The 14,788-nt window shown below is 45.4% G+C and overlaps 1 protein-coding gene across 3 annotated transcripts in view; it reads right to left on the bottom strand.

The window, feature by feature from the left end:
- KCNIP1 (potassium voltage-gated channel interacting protein 1) overlaps positions 1-14,788 on the bottom strand; it is a 398,129-nt gene that overhangs the window by 277,751 nt on the left and 105,590 nt on the right. The window lies entirely within an intron of this gene.

Raw genomic sequence — 14,788 nt, 5'->3', positions numbered from 1 at the left:
TAGCTCTGCGGGCACTTCAGTGAGCACAGGCAATAAACTAATGGGAAAAGTAACTAAAACAGACGGAAATTTAAGTTTTGATGGAAATATAAGTAGCAAACGCAAAGTCTTATTAGTTCCTACTGGGGCTGTGTTAGGTGTCTGTAGTGCTCTTGGTCTTCATGTTAATAAAATTAATCAATGCTTTAGTAAGTGCAGCTATCACACACTGATTACAGATAGCCAGCAATAATGCTTGCTCTGACACTGACTCCAGGGGAAGCAGAAGACAGTTTGTTGTTATGAGGACGGAGACAAGGAAGGACTGGAAATAAGAAAAAGAAACCCAGGGCTATTCTGAGTGTAACACTTATTACTTATGGGGAACAGGAGACATTGCTCACAGGGGAATATCTACTGCAGCTCTGCAGCCCTAGCTCCATGTTGCAGTGATCCTATACACCCAGAGAACTTAGCAGTAACAAAATCTGAATTTGCCTCTAGGGAAGGAGGTGAGGGTTGTTCTGTTCTGTAGAGGTGCAGGAAAGAGAAGTATTAAATAATTTCCTAATGAAGGAAACATCAGTAACTGATAGTAGCTTCACAATAAACTGTTTAACCAGTGTTTCTTTTGGCAAGCTGGGAGCCACAAACTTCACATGCAGCCTTGCCTTAAAAACCAAGACTCTCTTCGCTGGTGTTCCATTGCCTTCCAATTTAGTATCATCTACAAACTGCATTAACGTCCTGTTGAACACATCTTCCCAACCAGCAATGAACTCGAATCAAGTCCTGCAATAGATTCTGGCAGCCCTCCACCAGCAGCCTTCCTCATGTCAGTGCATTGCCTCTGCGTGAAGTCCTCCAGCCAGCTGTCAGTCCATGTGGCTCAGTCCTGTTCAAAATCCACTGAGACTTCTTTTATTTGAAATGGAAATATGAATGAGGAAATACCAACTGACTTATTAAACCCCAAATATATCACATCGGTGCATTCTCTTCATCCACTGAAACAGTTATGGCAATAATTAAGTGAAAGTAAATTGGTAAAGATCATTTATATATAAAACCTCGAGACAGAGCACTGGGGAGCTGTTAAAGCAGGTATCTGAAGAGAGGAAATGCTGAAGAAATGCACTGCAATCCACCTAAACACTTCAACAGCAATCACATAATCAGCCGTGCTAGAATAATTATCATTTAAATTAGAGAACTAAGGAGGAGATACGTATTGGTAGTTTTTGGCTGTGGAAAGACCCCAAGGTGGATGTGGGGGGCTGTTCCTCTGGTTCAAACAGCGGGCATGGCAGCAGAAATAGAAGCAGCAACTGGACAGGCTTCAGTGGCGGAAAGCCCAGATCAAGTAACCTCCCGAGTTATTACTTATACGTAAACCCAAGATTCGGAGCCGTTTGACATTGTCTAGAAAATCACTGTTGGACCCCAAACACCTCATTTCATTTCCTTAGGACTTGTTTGCATCCCAACTGTTTAATATGTTAAGGGTTGTGATGCTTAATAATGGAGTTCCCCCTCTTTATCTGTGTGATACTCAGGCTGGGAATTCACCAGGCAGGGATACAACAGTGAGGCACGGCCCAGCACAAAGGCACCAAACTGAGGTCTGAAAGTGCAGCAGCATTCACACACCATGCACAAAAGCACAGTTTCTACTCACAATACACAGATGTGGTTCAGCTGCCTGAGCTGCGCAGCTGGAAGAGCAGAGCACAGTGGGGACAGCCACGGGAGTGGGGCTCAGGGCAGCTGCTCAGCTCCAAAGCTCTGTTTAACAGCTGGCTTTACCCTCCCTCATCATGCTGCCCTTGATTTCTGAGGAGTGCAGTACAACTCCACATCTTAAGGGACTGAAATGGGGCCTACAATGATGCTGGAGAGGGACTCTTCACCAGGGACTGCAGTGATAGGACAAGGGGTAACGGGTTAAAACTGGAAAGGGGAAGGTCAAGTTAGATGTAAGGAAGAGTTCTTTAGGGTAAGGGTGGTGAGGCACTGGAATGGGTTGCCCAAGGAAGCTGTGAATGCTCCATCCCTGGCAGTGTCCAAAGCCAGGCTGGACAGAGCCTTGGGTGACATGGTTTGGTGAGAGGTGTCCCTGCCCATGACAGGGAGTTGGAACTGGATGATCTTAAGGTCTTTTCCAACCCAAACCATTCTACGATTCTATGACTTACACTGGCTCCTTACGATGTATAAACACCCTAGAATACTTAACAGAAATTCTTCAAACCATGGGAATTCCCAGACCATGAAGTCAAACACCATCCCAAGCAGTACTGCAAGGCTCAGAGGGACACTGAAAAGGGAGACGCACTTCTGCCAGAGTCCTTTATTGGGGCATTCACTTTGACCCCCCTCCAATTCTGCATTATGCAACCAGCACTTAATAAATGTTGTTATTTTACAAGTCCCTGCTTATTTTCAGCACTTAAAAAAGCACATCTAGCTCTGATGGGGTCTGCTTTCACTAAGAGCTAGCACTTTAGGAAAATGTTAGAAGCACTGAATACTAACAATAGCTATTGTTAGTTATTGTTATTAGATTACAATACTGTTCTCTAATAATAATAAAGTTATTGTATTAGATAACAATAGATATTGTTATCAAACAATATCTAAAGATAAGCAGTAGCCAGGCCTTTGAGATATGCTAACAGGTCCTGATTTTGCATCAGCTTCCTCGAAGTTGGACTTGGCCCAAATACATCCCTAATACTTCCCTATGCATCTTACATTGGGATTAGCAGAGTCTTAAAACCATCATACTTCAGGAAAGACTCACAGCCAGTTGTCTGGATTAATCACATTAGGACCTGACTTGGGTGCAGTCCAGGCTTCTATTATTTACTACTGACATCTGCTCAGTTGAATTTTGCCTAATATTTCTGCCTACTTCATAAGGACTCTTAACAAGAATGTTAAATATGAGACACTGAATTCATTTTGACTTGACTATGTTGTCTTAATTATTAAGGATTCTATTTAGATTAATACAAAGAAATCTCCTGACATATATTGCCTTGCAGCACCGAAAAGATTATGGGAAATGACAGTCTAAGAAGGCTTCTCTTTGAAGTGCAGTATTTGGGTAGAGACAGCTTGAGCAATGCCTGTTAAACAAGCTTCTTGCTCACTGCTCGGGTGTGTATGAGAACCACAAGGCCCAAGTACTCAACGTGCTTTGAGCTCAAGCACCCACAAAATGACAGCGCTGTCACTGTGCTGCCACTCCAGCAGTGCCTGTGTCTCTCACACACACATTGAACAGCATTGGAAGGATGGGTGGTTTCCCCTCACAGGACAATTCTAGCACTGCTTTCCAGGAAGGAGCCCAGGGAGCATCACTGCAACCCTGGCTGTGGACACCCTTCATCTCCCCTCACTGCTCCCAAACATTTTCAGCTGCTCAAAGGAACCAGTCTCCTCTTAACCACTCTGAGCTGCTAGTGTGCTGCAGTCCCTGTACCTCATCTTGCCTCATGAGCCTTGTATTGGAAGAACAAATGGGTTTTCATGGTTGCTCTTAAAATAAGTAAGGCAAGATGCTTTCCACAGGCAGAAGGAAGCAAATTTCAGGCAGGAAGCCCCTCAGTGAGAAGCTCTCCATCTCTGACAACTAGCTCAGACACTGGTAGTAGACTCGTAACTGCCCATGAAGGAACGCAGAGACTATTTGCATCTATAGAAATGCAGAAGTGGAGATCATTTATTTTCCTCCAGAATAATTTCCAAATCCTGTTAAAAACTAAAATATTTTGAATCAAGAATGGAAAAGGCTGTCTGGGCCAACTGGTGTTTTAGTCTGAAACCAGCTTCTGCAGAGAAGATCCACTGAGGTTCTTCATGATGTCTAAACTGGAGGCAGAATGGTTCACAGGTCTTTCTTTAAACCCACTATATGGTAAAAAATTTACCCAGTAATATATATTAAACATTTCTTACTCTACTGTGAACATCTCTTGCTAGGCTTAAGCATCTCATTCATATTGTCCTTGCAAATCACACAGGATTTATTAGCCAAAGATACAGGAGATGTGTTACTTTTGTACACTGCAGCTCTCACTGGAGGCGGCATGCTAACACTGAGTTTGGACAATGCAGACTTGAACATCAGAAGCACAAAGAAACAATGCGCTACCTCTGTCTCATTTTAAATGCCTTTTTCTCCATCCCAAGACAGACTCCCAAGGACTTCATTCAAGAGAATTGCCTTCCTTAGGTTACACAATATGGGCAGGGACACCTCACATTAAACCATGCCACCCAAGGCTCTGTCCAGCTCAGCCTTGAACACTGCCAGGGATGGAGCATTCACAACCTCCCTGGGCAACCCATTCCAGTGCCTCACCACCCTCATTATAAAGAACTTCTCCCTTATAACCATTCTAAACTTCCCCTGTTTCAGTTTTAACCTATCACCCCTTGTCCTATCACTACAGTCCCTAATGAAGAGTCCCTCCCCAGCATCCCTATAGGCCCCCTTCAGATACTGGAAGGCTGCTATGAGGTCTCCACGCAGCCTTCTCTTCTCCAGGCTGAACAGCCCCAACTTTCTCAGCCTGTCTTCATACAGGAGGTGCTCCAGCCCCTGATCATCCTCATGGCCTCCTCTGGACTTGTTCCAACAGTTCCATGTCCTTTTTATGTTGAGGACACCAGAACTGCACACAATGCTCCAGGTGAGGTCTCACAAGAGCAGAGTAGAGGGGCAGGATCACCTCCTTCAACCTGCTGGTCACGCTCCTTTTGATGCAGCCCAGGATACGGTTGCTTTCTGGGCTGTGAGTGCACACTGAAGCTGGCTCATGTTTATTTTCTCATCAACCAACACCCCCAAGTCCTTCTCCGCAGGGCTGCTCTGAATCTCCTCTCTGCCCAACCTGTAGCTGTGCCTGGGATTGCTCCCACCCAGGTGTAGGACCTTGCACTTGGCAAGGTTAAACCTGATGAGGTTGGCATCAGCCCACCTCCCAAGCATGTCGAGGTCCCTCTGGATGGCATTCCTTCCCTCCAAGGTATCAACCGAACCACACAGCTTGGTGTCATCAGCAAACTTGCTGAGGGCGCACTCAATCCCACTGTCCATGTCAGCGACAAAGATGTTGATATAACAAACCCTCAGCTACCATGGTCCTACACACACTGACCATTTGCCACCCACCTCTGCACCTTTTGTTCTTTTTACAAAGTCATTTTTTTCAGCTGTTTTTTTCAACAGCCTTTTTGAATTTCTGCTTCACTTTCTGCTAATTTACTTTACAGTTTCCCCATCTAAATCTCTCTCCCAGACCTCATCTGCTGTGTTCTACCTCTCTTGCTGTTACCTGCACTTCTCCTCCTGACATCTCAGTATGGACTTCTCTCCCTAGCTAGGTTTTCATTTCATTTTTGTTTCTTCACACAGAAAACATCCATCCCCAAAAATTCATTCTTTCTAGGGCAGAAGAGCATTTTCACCTTGATGCATTGCGCTCCTCACTTTGATCAGCATCTGCTACTTTATTTCCATCTGTGCATCTCACCTATGAACCCTGACTGTTCTTTGCTTTGAATCCTACCAGCAGATACCTGCTGGTGGGTGAGCCAAGGGTGTTTGAAATGCCTGTGGGAGCTCAGCAGGAGTCTCCACACTGCAGAGGACCACAGCATGGTCCTCCCTCAGAGGTGGTAGCTACGAGCTCTCTCTTACTGGGTCCTTCTGCTGCCAGAGCCACAACTAGTGGCCTACTGGTTGGGACTCCATGCTTCACCTGAAGTAATTTAACTCATTGTCACTCATGTCTAAATTGAGGATTTTTGCTCTCTCTCTTCTCTTTCCAAGTACTGGGAGAACAGTCAGCTGTGAGTTAAACACCCAATTAACATTGCAGGAATCTCTTGCAGTACTAAATCAGGTAACTGAAGCCACTGATAAAATTATCCTTTCCAATGCTCACATTATATTTTAGAGATAAAATTCATCATCAAATCAAAGGCATCAATTACAGACTTTAAGAAAGCATCAGAATAACTCAGATATTACATTAGCTTGAAAAAGGCCCAGCAGTAATAACTGCTCTAGCATGAATATAAATGTTGGCATTGGTGGAGAGGTAGTAAATGAACAGAGTATGGGCATCCCCTCCCTCCCTGCACAGCCAGTCCTTTCATCATAGCAAGCTGTATTTCACACTCAATCTGTGATTCTATTCCTGACTGCCACTCCGTCCTCTCAGGTTTGGGAACAGATTTTGGGAACAGAGAATGTGCTCCCTGCAGGGACTGAGGCAAGGCTGGTTGGCCTCCCGTACCCCTGCTCCTCCTGCTTGCCTGCCTTAAACACAAGCATAATAATAACCGCCTTGCATCACCCATCCACAACCTTCCTCAGGTACCATGTTTCTTCAGAGGTGACAGACAACTGCCCCAATCACTTGGACTAATATTTTGTGTGCCCTCCAGCAAATCCCATTGTGCCATCACACAGCCCTGTGCTGCCTGTGCACAGCGCATGTCACTGCGCTTCCATGGCTCCTCTCTCCCTCCTACCCCCATGGGGGTCTGGGAGGAGGCAAAACAGGCACTGGGAACTATGGGCTTTCTGGTGTCATCTGCTGTTGGGTGTCTGCCAGCCACCAGCACAGAGATTCCCGAGCAGGGATGGCAGGGTGAGCGCATGGACCCACCACAGCAGTTCTCCCATGCTCTCTCTTCTGCCTGGCACCAGGAACCTCCGCAGGCTCAGCTCCAGCTTCTTTACTGGAACTCTACACAGTGTGGCAGATGCACTTTCTTCTTCTTCGTTATAACACATTTCTTTCTTCAGTACCACTATTATAGGCCCTTAATGGAACTAATCAGTATTAAACCCAATTAACTTCTTCAATAATTCAGCCTCTTGCCATTTAGTAACCTAACAGTGGATTGTATATATTGATAATATTAGAGGTTACTCAGTATAAAACCTATTCATAATGTTCAGTGTTCCACAGTCAGAGCTTCACGTAACCTCCCTGAGCACATTAGGTGAGCTGAACTCTCAATCGCATCTCTTAGAACCCTGGCACATCCAAGGCACAGGGCATACAATTGCCCCAAAGTACCATGATGTTTTTCAGTTACCAGAGATGTACTTCTAAAACCATGGAACACACCTTTCCCATTCATTCCCTGCTCTGCAACCCACATCCAGGGCTTCTTGAATGTTCATTAGCACGCTAATCTCAGCTGCAAAGGTGGAATGTGTTCTGTTTGGGTGTTTTAACAGTTTTTCATCTGCATCAGAAAGAGGCTGGCACTTTGCAGTTGTTTACAAGACATCAGGTTTTACATAGCTCCAGGGATAAAAACACTGAACCCAAAGCACACATAAAATGCATCAGCCATTGGAAAGTACACCACAAAAGCTTCAGAAACTATGCAGAAGTTGTAGTGTGCAGCACAGATGGTTTTTGAAAGCACACCTCAGAGTTAACATCATTTGTGCAGGCAGAGGCTCGAGAATCATCAGTATTTCTTTCCAAAAGACATTACATAGTTGAAAATCAAATTATTAACATGGGCAAATCCTTTTGCCTAAGCCAAGCTCAATCCACACGAGTCAACTACAAAGAGCTGTTTGGTGGCGCAGGCAGTTGAAGGGGTAGCTGAATGTGTTTCCTATCTAGTTTTACTTCACGCTAATCAAACACCTTAGATATGCACTTGGCTCCTATGCCAAAGCAGGCTCTGCGTGGCTCTGGGGTATTTGTATTGTTATTCCAAGGCAGCATTCTCGAATCACAGATTTCAGATGACTTTTGCCATTTCTTATATAGACTTTCAGTCTTCCCAGAAACAAAGAATTTCCATGGAAACACACCCCCCCGAGATCCACGTGACTTTGCTCTGAGCTGGTATATAAGGACTTGGCTGCTCTGGCCCTTCTCTGCAGAACAGAGTAATTGGTTCAGTCATTACTGAACCTGCTTCCTATCATTTATGCCTCCACTAAATGTGGACTAATTACACAATGGGGTCATCTTCATAGACATTATACTTGAAACAATAGCTAAAAAAAATAGAAAGCTAAGCCATTTCATTTAAACATTTTCACTCTGTATTGTCGCACTTGATGCAAACCTCCCTCTGCCTGTGTTTTGGTCTAACGGGCTGCAGGCTGTTAAGTGATGGAGAAGCACACCCATTGCTCATGCAGCCTTCCTCCTCGCTGATGCTGCTGTTCATAGCCAGGAGGTCTGGAAAAGTGTGAGGAAGGCAGGTGAGAGGAGACAGGCATCGCGAGGGAAAGGAAGGTAAGGAGAAAGAAACAGGAAAGCTTCAGCCGAGATGACCCTGTTGCTGCAGGAACATGCAACTGCTCCCACAGGCCTGACTTCATCTCCCTTCTGAGCAAAAGCCCAGTCCTCAGGACAGACCGCATTTAAGTTGTTTATTCCTCTGCATTTTTGTTTCCAAAAAGAACACATTTAATTAGGAAGGGAAAATAACACAAAAACCTTGCACCATCTTCCTCCTGCAGTGGGTACATTGTGACAGCATGTTCCCAGTGCTGGGGCAGAGGCCAGGCAGCCCTTCACCTCCACAGCATTGCAGGGCCCTTCCACACAAACTCTGCCATTGATGGTCCTCAACTTTTGATGTGCTCACATCCTGAGTTTTCAGAAGGACTGTGATCCTATCCCCCCCTAAAAGGATCTACAGACCACAAATAGCAGCTCTGACAAACCCTTAGCTACTTCTAAGCCTAAAAACCCAATAGCTCAGCACAGCAAAAGTAAAACAGAGGGAGAGCTGTCACCCCTGGAAGTCATACTTTGATTTTTCCAACTGCATCAGAGGAATATGATTTTTTTTCTTTTTTAATAATAACTTTTCAGGCAATAAAAAAACAGAAAGCAAAAGCATCACCCAGGCAAAGGAGTATTCCCTAGATGAGATGAACATTATGGCACACAGCCATTAAGTATCACAACATGCAAGCAAAGGCTGTACCAGACTGAGCACTGGAGAAGGACGACTCCAGATGCCCATTTGACCTTTTCTTTCTAACAATCTCAGCAAGCAACACTTTCCTCTAAACCATTTCTCCCTTTTGTCTCAACCTGGAAATGCTTTTCTTCTGCAGGCAGAACAAACCTTTTATTAAGTCTCCATAATCCAACCATATAAGATTATATTATAAGTAATATTTTTTGTAAAGGTTCTGCATGAAATTGAGTTTCTTCATTAACCATGTTACAAAGTTCAGGTGACCCTAAATTATTCTTATTACTGCATTTAAAAAGGACACTTGATATCTAAAGAAAAAACCCCTCTCATTTTACTCATGACTAACAATATTTTCCCATCTGTTGAAAATTTGCTAAAGCTCCTAAATTCCTCATTGGGCGCAGTAACGCGAGGTCAGAGCCTCAATTTATTTTAAGGGAGAAGATCCAAACAGATTTTCTTTTTTTCATCAGTGAAATTCACATAGCTTGCTGAAATGTTCTGACCAAACAAGGCCCACATTTACCAACAAAGGTACTCTAAAAAAGCAGCATTTTTTTTCCAAGCAGTCAGCCATTCTTATACAGAGCAATATAATGTTTAACTCGAGTTTCTGACATTAGAATGTTTCAGGAACTTCTTTTTTTTTCCTCATGTATTGCATTTGAAAACTGAAAACAAATTTTAATGAGGACAAAATATTGCATAATGTAGTTTTTAGAAAGGCGGAGACACGTCCCTAATAGTCTCTGTGGCTCCTGAATACAAGCCTTGCCAAGGAGATTCCTCCCAGGAGCAGCAGAGACTCAGTGCTGTGGTGCAGGAGACAGGAGGGGACCCAGCTTCTGTCATTCCGGGCCCCCTTTAAGAGTTTCTTTCCCTGCCCATCCAGCCTCCCCCAGGCCCAGCCAGGCAGCTCCACCGGTCTCCACCGGGAACGCTGAGCTCAGCTTTGCATGCTTCTGCCCCAGGTGCTGCCAAGGGCTCTATATACCATGGGCTGCAGCGTGGGCTATGCTGGCAGATGATGCTATTCCCAGGTTCCTGCCTGAGGCTACAGCACAGTCTCTGCAGAGGCATTTGCCTCTCTTCCACTGATGCTGGTCTCTGCTGTCAGTCAGCTGCCATTCAAACCCAGCAGGCCTCAGAAATCACCACAAATCCAGCCACACAAAGCCACCAGGAACCAGTTAACCCATCACATTGCCCTCTCACAGTATTTAACATCCTGGAAAAGACACCATCGGGTCTGCAGGACACCATCCTCAGCTTGCAAAACCCACAGTTCCTCCCACTCTTCCCAGCAGTGTATAGAGTTCACATGCCCTAGACATGCTTTGGACATACGCAGTCCATATCTAGACTATATTGACTATATTTCTTTCTGTAGCATAGGATGAGAAATACAGATGACTTGAGGCCCTCCTCCAAGAGAGCAACTCTCTGCTGTGCCCTTGAAAGTCAGGTGTCTCCTCCCTATTCCTTATCTCTGTATTTTATTCCCACCTATTGCAAGTGATTCCTGCTGAAGGAGTTTATGAAGGTTCTCCCTTCTGCCCCTCTCGATACCATTGAGGGAAGGCTGCCAGTTTCCCCTAGTGCTGAGGCTCCCACTTAGTGTCAGTCAGGACAAGAGATGAATTTCTACACTGCTATGGGGTGCCACAGGCACTGACTGCTGACACTGCTCTACCTTCTGTACCCGAGAAACATCCCCCAGGGCAGAGATTATGGAGGTGCAACTTCCAACTCCACAAATCATCATGAAATTGCCCATTTAGTTTTTTTTCTTGGGATTAGAGCCAGGAAATAATGTGACAGAAAAATTGTGGGTGCCAAAATCCTTCCTGCTGCCCCATTCTTCTCTATGGCTGCAGGAGGTGCCCTGTTGAAATAGTCCTGATGCCTTAGCGCATGGCATTATGTGACAGCCTTCAGTTACAGGCTGCCTAAATGCAGGCTGGGCAGGTGAGGTTGACTGCCCTCCCTCCCCCTCGGGAAAGCAGCTTGCCAATAAACTCAATTCCCCCTTTCCTGAAAGTAAAGGGAAAGTCCTGCTTTCCTGCTAAGCCAAACGTGGCAGTGCAGGTGTGTCAGCATTTAGAAGCAGACGCAGGCAATCAAAGTAACAGGGTTAACACCAAGAGCAGGCAAATGGGCAACTCTCCTGCCAAGTGTCCAGATGGGTTCTTCAAGGAGACATGTTCAAACATGTACAGTAACTGTGAACCACTGAAGTGTGCGTGTTCTCCATGCAACTAACATACCCATTACAACGGAGTTTGCAAAATTCTTCTCTCTTTTGAGGACTTCTCAGAAAGAAAGAGCTGAGAGGACACACATGGAAGTGCAGAAGTAGGCATCTCGGCAACACCTCCAGGAGAGACAGGAGGAACTTCATTCCAGAGCTGCAGTTCATGTGGGAGCAAAAGGCATTGTGTCTAGGGACTCCAAGTGGTGGGACTGTTACTTCAACTTCCCTCTTTCTTAGCTATTGGGTGCGGTAAAGGGAGTAGAAGTTAAACACAGCAACGACAGAAAACCTATCCACAGACGTTCGCTTTGCTATACAGAAAAGGCCATATCGTCATGCTGTCAAATCCCTTCAGGCTTCTAATCCTGCCATGGACATTAGAATCAGAAATGGCAAAGCTGGATTCTTGGCTGGGAATGAAAACGGCTCTGGGAATTTACTGACATTACTGCCAGTGGGGTGAGCTAGCAGAAAGCCATGTCTGAATGCTGTCAGTGCCTCCTCTTCATTAGGAACCACAGAAAGGGGTTTGCCCTAAGCAAAGGCAAGCGGCAGAGTTAAGCATTGACTTTGCATGGATTTGTGTTTCCCACAGGTGAGCAATAAACAACCAGGGAGGTCTGAGCTCATCATATCCGAAATTCCAGTGACATGCTCCATCCTAGACTGTGACGTTTTCAACTGGCATCACAATATACAGTGGATTTTAAAATGAAATTAATTTACTACAAACCCATGTATTGCTGCCAGCTGAGCCCTTTCTGCTCACATGTATGCACTGTTACTGATTTATAACATCACCCACTGTTTTTCTGACTGACATCTCACGTGTGCTGCCTGCAGGGAGGCAGCGGAGGAGGCTGCAGAAGCCTGCAGCTGGGAGCAGAGGATGTGCGCTGCCCAACTTAGGGCATGCAGGAGTTAGAGATGGGCACAATGAGAAACACTGAATAAGCTCAAGCCGCCATTCCCTGAATGGCACCCCGTGCAATAAATACTGTAATCATGTCACTGAAGGCTGTGTCATAATGCAGGCTCACCAGGGAGGGAAATAGTACTGCACAAACACCATTAATTCTGGCCTCCTCCTTCACAGCACTTGACATAGTTTAAAAAAAAAGTGAAACAAAAAATTCTTCTTTTCCTAAAGGAGGAAGAAGTCCCTTCCTGTGTTAAGTGAGCAGGATCCGCACACCACAGCACACATCTCTATCGTCTGGGCTGAAGGGCAGACTGTGGAAGCAGACACGTAGTTATGCCCCTGCGGACCAGCTGTGCGGCTTAAACATGTTTGAACAGCTCCATTTTACATACAGAACAGAGGGGGAGCCAGACACGGGATTTTTCCTGAGAAAGAAGGATACCCACAGAGGTTATCTTCAGCCTAACAAGGCGACTGGCTCTCTGCACCACCTCCCTGCAGCCTGTGGTCAGACCTGGCCCCGGAGGGTGATTCACTGCAGCTGAATTAGGGTCCTGCTCTCAGTCCTTCTCCAGAGGGGTTGCTCAGCCTCTGCTCCCTTTACAGTGGGTGGCCCTTGGAGAGATAAGCCTCACCAGGCTGAAGTCAGCCTTTGCGAATACCCTCCTGGATCTGAGCAGCACCGAGTTGTACCGGTCTCTGAAAGTAATCCCTGCTGGCAGCGCATTCATTGTATCATGCTGGCAGGGAGCAGGGCGTTATTGCTTGCCTTATCAACGGAAACTGTCATATCTCATCAGTTCTTTGCTGTGGCAGGACCTTCAGACAAAGGCAGCTGCTGGTTCCAGTGTATGGCACGTAGACAGGCTTTCTCTTGTTGACCAAAACACACTCCTCACTACCCATTTCTGATGATGAAAACTTTCTTCCCAGACATGACAATGCTCACATAAGCCTCCAGTTTTGAGCTTGCCTGCTTTTAAGCCACATGAAAAGGTGAAAGACGTTCTTAGCTTGAAGGTCTCCAGAGACCAGAAACAGATGTTTCAATTATTTCTGCCCTAAAGAACATCCAAAGAACCACCGCCACCACCCCTTGTCCTGTGCCCTACAGTGGCTAATGAAAAGAACAAGTAATGCAAGCAGATGTGTGCAGCGACTGCTTGCATGAGGTTGGGTGTGTTCAGTGAATTCAGGCAGACAATGTGCCACTCATTTCAATCACTTGACATTCGTGTGTTGTTACAACCTTTACTTCAATTTGACCAGCAGACTGATTTCCCAGCCACCACCCCTCTGCTTAGCCAGGCAGTGCTGGAAATCAGTAGTTACATCCATATTAAACCTAGGTTTATACGAGGACAACAGAAACTTCAGAACTGTACTGCAAGTATTTGATACTCTCACATCAGGAATTGAGTTGGTTTCCAAGAGGCTGCTTGTTTGAGCTGCTCCTTTCAGGAGAGCCAAAGAATGTCATTTGGCAGCAAAAGGTATGAAACACTGTTTTGTTAGGAAAGTTAATGATAGTTTGCAGGCACTTACTCATTTGTATGCCCCCAAACAAGTCACAGAGATTAAAATACCTTTATGAAACTGTTAAAAATCCCATAGGCATCCCACACCAACAGCTTCTAAAAATTCAAAGAGGTACCACACTCCAGGCAGCAAAATATGTATTTTAAACTCAAACATTCTAGTCCTGTACTGCTCATAGAAAAGGCAGTGAGGTTTATTATGGTTTATTAGGGAGCAGACCCAGCATGCAAGCAGAGTTTCAAAGAAGAAAAAGCCCCTTCCTCCTGGGCAAATGTTAAACCCCATGAGAGGCTCCACAGTCTGTATTTAAAGATCAGCCCTGGGCATAGATGCCTGGAGTTGGGGCTCCAAGGGTTTCAGATGACCTTCCACCCTTGCAGATGACACAGGAAGCAGCAGCACTGCCATCACCATATGTACAGAGAACTGACAGGAGAAGTTCTGGTGGGCAATGCCTTATCACCCACCTGAAGTTCCCCACACAGAGAGATCTATGTTAACTATAATTAAGAGGACACTGCTAGAACAATGCATATATACCTGGACCAAACATACCATATATTTTTTTAATAAAAGAGAAAACATCCCTTAAATCTAAAGGATTAAATGATTCTGGGGCAGGGCTGTGCCTGTGTAGATGAAGTAAATCATTACTAGTGAAGGAAGAGCTGGAGGGCTGTTTAACTTAGCTGGGCTATGGAATAATCAAATACATAACCTTTACCTAACTGCTTTCGGCAGGTTCCAGCTTCCAGCAATTTTTGACAAGGGAAGCTGACAGAGAGCCTTACACCAGGCTCTGGATCTGCAGCTCCACAAAGTACTGTCCGCATTGCCCTTGCCAAGTGCCATCCTGGTGTGTCTGCAGTGTAGAGCCCCTCTGACAGGTAGGGCTGTAGCATTACTGTCACTGTGTGCCTCAGCCACAACCATCAACACAACTTCTGACAGCATTCATCTTCCTCTCTCACTTACAATGTGATTTCTCTTGTCAATGAAAGAGCAGACATGACATCTCCGGATACCAGAGCTGATTGTTCATAGCCCCTCACAGGCCTTTCCTTAGTTACTAGCATGAACAAGCAAAAGGTAAGATAGGTTGG

The sequence above is a fragment of the Pezoporus flaviventris genome, unplaced genomic scaffold (genome assembly GCF_033815535.1).
Source record: "Pezoporus flaviventris isolate CSIRO_AGI_PZ_B2104156 unplaced genomic scaffold, CSIRO_AGI_Pfla_v1 ptg000023l, whole genome shotgun sequence".
NCBI classification, from domain to species: Eukaryota; Metazoa; Chordata; class Aves; order Psittaciformes; family Psittacidae; genus Pezoporus; species Pezoporus flaviventris.
The sequence above is the reverse complement of the archived record's forward strand: the minus strand, read 5'-3'. Positions and strand labels throughout refer to the sequence as shown.